We start from the raw sequence: 3,763 nt of genomic DNA, 5'->3' as shown, positions 1-3,763 counted from the left end.
GCACTGAGCCATCTATCTCAATTTCTCTGACCTTCTTTTTGGCTTTCATTAGAAATCAAAGGTACCATATTCTTTTCTTGCATAGAAAGTATCTAATTATTAGAAAGGCACAGGCTTCGGTTCATCTCTTCAAGCTGAAATCAGTTATTGTTTTCTCTGTGAATTAAAAATAACTATATCCTCTGAATTCCCTTCTTTCATAAATGCTAAGATGGTTTTATTCTCCAGGTGGAAAAGTGGACTCAAAAACTTGTTTTCTGCAAGTTATGTTATCCTATTGATGGAGAACCTCTTGCAAAGACTGTGTCTACTGGAAGAGACACAACTGACTAAAAACCTCCTTAGATTTACCTTTCTTTGCATTTATTTACCTTCTTTGTTTACATGAGACATTGATTCAGTTAGAAAATGCCAGTAAGATTGTCATTCTATATTAAAATGGAATAATCTGGAGTTAACTATAATTGTATCACATTCCGCATCTTCAAAGACCACAATACGTTTAATGAATTAAAAGCAGGTGCTAACTGTTACCACAGAGCAACAGTTTTGCTATGATAGCCTGCCAACCTGGCAAACTGGGAAATAGCAGGAAGTCAAGTTGTCAATCCAAATTTAACTTTTCCTTCCCTGCAGCATTAGGCCTTCCATGATAACCAGAACTAAGTTCTTCAAACAAGTCCTTTCCTTCAATCCAACAACACTGTGAGAGAGTTACTCTTATTATCCTCATTTTACAGAGAAGGAAACTGAAGCTGAGAGAGGTTAAGGACTTGCCTGAGGTCGCACAAGGAATGCATTTCTGAGGATTTGAACTCAAGTCTTCCTTACATCATGTCCGACGCTTTATCTATTGTTTCAATAAATCTCATTTATTATACTTATTTTCTTTTTAAGTTATTTTATGTATTTAGTTGGCTAGTTTCAGAGCTTTTAAGCTATATGAAGATTTTTTTAAAAAGAATTCTAGAAATAGAATTTCAAAAAGTATTCAGTCTACGTTAATAAATTTTAATTCAAATCAGAATTTGAAGCCTTGAAATATAAGTTGGGATTTCTAGGCCAATTTCTTTAATCCACATAGTATAACCCATGGTAGGAATTTTCTGCTCATAAAGTTGCCTGATAATAACAATGATAGGCCAGGTGACATAGGGATAGAAGATAAATCTGGAAGTCATGAAAATCTGAGTTCAAGTCTTGTCTCTGATACATATTAGGCATGTGATCATGTATAAGCTACTTAATCTCAGTGCCCAAGGTGACATTCTAAGACTGTCAATCACGCATGGATTGCCAGTCTGCATGAGCGGACAGTTTTCAGCACAATGAGATACTTAGACCAGTGAAATAACAACCTAGAAAGATGATGATAACAAAAATAATGCACACTTGTATAGTTATTTTTTTTAATTTTATTTATTTTTGCTTTTCAATATTCATTTTCCTGTAGGGTAAGATACTCAATTGAGCATATATGTTATTCTCTCCTTAAGCCAAATCTGAAGAGAGTAAAATTCACTTATTCATTCTCAGCTCCCCCCATCCCTCCATTGTGAAACCTTTATTTTAGCCTTTTTTATGCGAGATAATTTACCCCATTCTATCTCTCCATTTCTACTCCCAATATATTCTTCTCACCCCTTAATTTCATGTGGCCTCTATCTATCTATCTATCTATCTATCTATCTATCTATCTATCTATCTATCTATCTATCTATCTATCCATCTATCTATCTATCTATCTATTTCCTCCAACCACCCTAATACTGAGAAAGGTCTCATGAGTTACAAATATCATCTTTCCATGTAGGATGTAAACAGTTCAACTTTAATAAGGCTCTTATGACTTCTCTTCACTATTTACCTTTCCATGCTTCTCTTGATTCTTGCATTTGAAAGTCAAATTTTCTATTCAGCTCTGGTCTTTTCATCAGGAATGCTTGAAAATCCTTTATTTCTTTGAACGTCTATTTTTCCCCCTGAAGGATTATACTCAATTTTGCTGGGTAGGTGATTCTTCATTTTAATCCTAGCTCCTCTGACCTCCAGAACATCATATTCCAAACCCTTTAATCCCTTAATGTAGAAGCTGCTAGCTTGTGTTAAACTAATTGTATTTCTACAATACTCAAACTGTTTTTTCTGACTACTTTCAATATTTTCTCCTTGACCTGGGAACTATGGAATTTGGCTACAATATTCCTGAGAGTTTTCCTTTTAGGATCTCTTTCCAGAGGTAATCAGTGATTCTTTCAGTTTCTATTTTACCCTCTGGTTCTAGAATATAAGGGCAGTTTTTCTTGATAATTTCTTGAAAGATGATGTCTAGGTCCTTTTCCTTTTCCTTTTTCTTTTTCTTTTCTTTTTTTTTTTGGCCATGGCTTTCAAGTAGTTCAATAATTTTTAAATTATCTCTCCTGGATTTATTTTCCAGGTCAGTATTTTTTTCCAATGAGATATTTGCAACAGTAAGTGCCCTAACATACACAGGGGGCTGCTACCACAGGTTTTTAGATCTACACTCATAAAAGGAAAGGCAACTTTTGAGGGATTAACAATCACATTAATCAACATATATATATATCATTCCTTGAACCAAGCACATATATCATTCATCTAGTTCAGGGAAGTCAGCACCATGAACTTCAATGAAAATACAGAGAAATCAACAGACATGGCTTCCTCTACCTGACCATCAACAGACAGGTACACCTGTTGCAAATAGACTTTGTTGTTGTGTTTATCTTTCATTCTCAAAGAGTACCATGACATCAAGAGGATGACCTGACTTGCAGTTGACTTTGATTTGAGTGAGGGAGGGCTGTGCAAGGTCTCCAGCCTCACTTTCTTCTCCTGAGTCATCTGAGTCCAGAGGCCTGATATTCATCAGGAGGATTGGAGATCACCCAGGATGCAATGGGAGACCCTGGCCCTTTCAGACTAAGGTCTTATCACATTCTCACTGAGTGAGCCATTCAGTGAATAGGCTTCTTTAAGTAGTTACTCAAGGAATATCCCCTTTAATTAAAAAAAAAAATCAAACTGAGAGTGGAAGACTCTTAAGGTTCCTGGGTAAAAGAGAAACAATTACTATTTAGTAATTATATTCAATCTGAACTGGGTGGTTGGGGACTTGTTATCCAGTCTATGAGTTCTAGAGTGAATTGGGTTTAAGGATTGATCTTTGAGCAAGAAATGTAGCTAGTAAACCCAAAAGAAAAAAAAAAGGCAGCTTTTGCGCATAGAGTATACCTTCTCCTGGGTAGAACACCAGAGGAGAGGAGAGGAGGGGATGGGAGAGGAGAGGAGGGGATGGGAGAGAGGGGAGGGGAAGGGAGAGGAGAGAAGAGGAGAGGAGACAGACCATAATTACCAGAGAGGGAAGTACTGACATCTGGGTTTTCCAAGCAGGGGGTGGAGGGTGGGGGTTGAGGGGGGGCAGGAAAGGTCTTTGGTGGCTTCCCAGAGTCCTCCTCTGGCCAACTGAACACTTCCAGTGAGCCCCAAGGTAAAACCTCAGCCTCAGAGTACTTATACTTTTTTTAGAACCAGAGGGCATCTCAAACTTTGAGAACCAGTGGTTCATTAGCAGAAGGTGTGGCCCTTCCTACAAATCTTCCCTAATCAAGCTCCCCTTAATGGGCAGGCCCATTAATGACTGGGGAAGATCTTTAATCACATTAACAATACAAATACATATACTGTTTCTAGTTAAAGAAACTGTTTTTGTACTTTACTCCTAGTAAAGACTCTTGGTTGA

This window comes from Notamacropus eugenii, chromosome 6 (assembly GCF_028372415.1).
Source record: "Notamacropus eugenii isolate mMacEug1 chromosome 6, mMacEug1.pri_v2, whole genome shotgun sequence".
Taxonomy (NCBI): domain Eukaryota; kingdom Metazoa; phylum Chordata; class Mammalia; order Diprotodontia; family Macropodidae; genus Notamacropus; species Notamacropus eugenii.
This window is presented reverse-complemented; position numbering follows the sequence as displayed.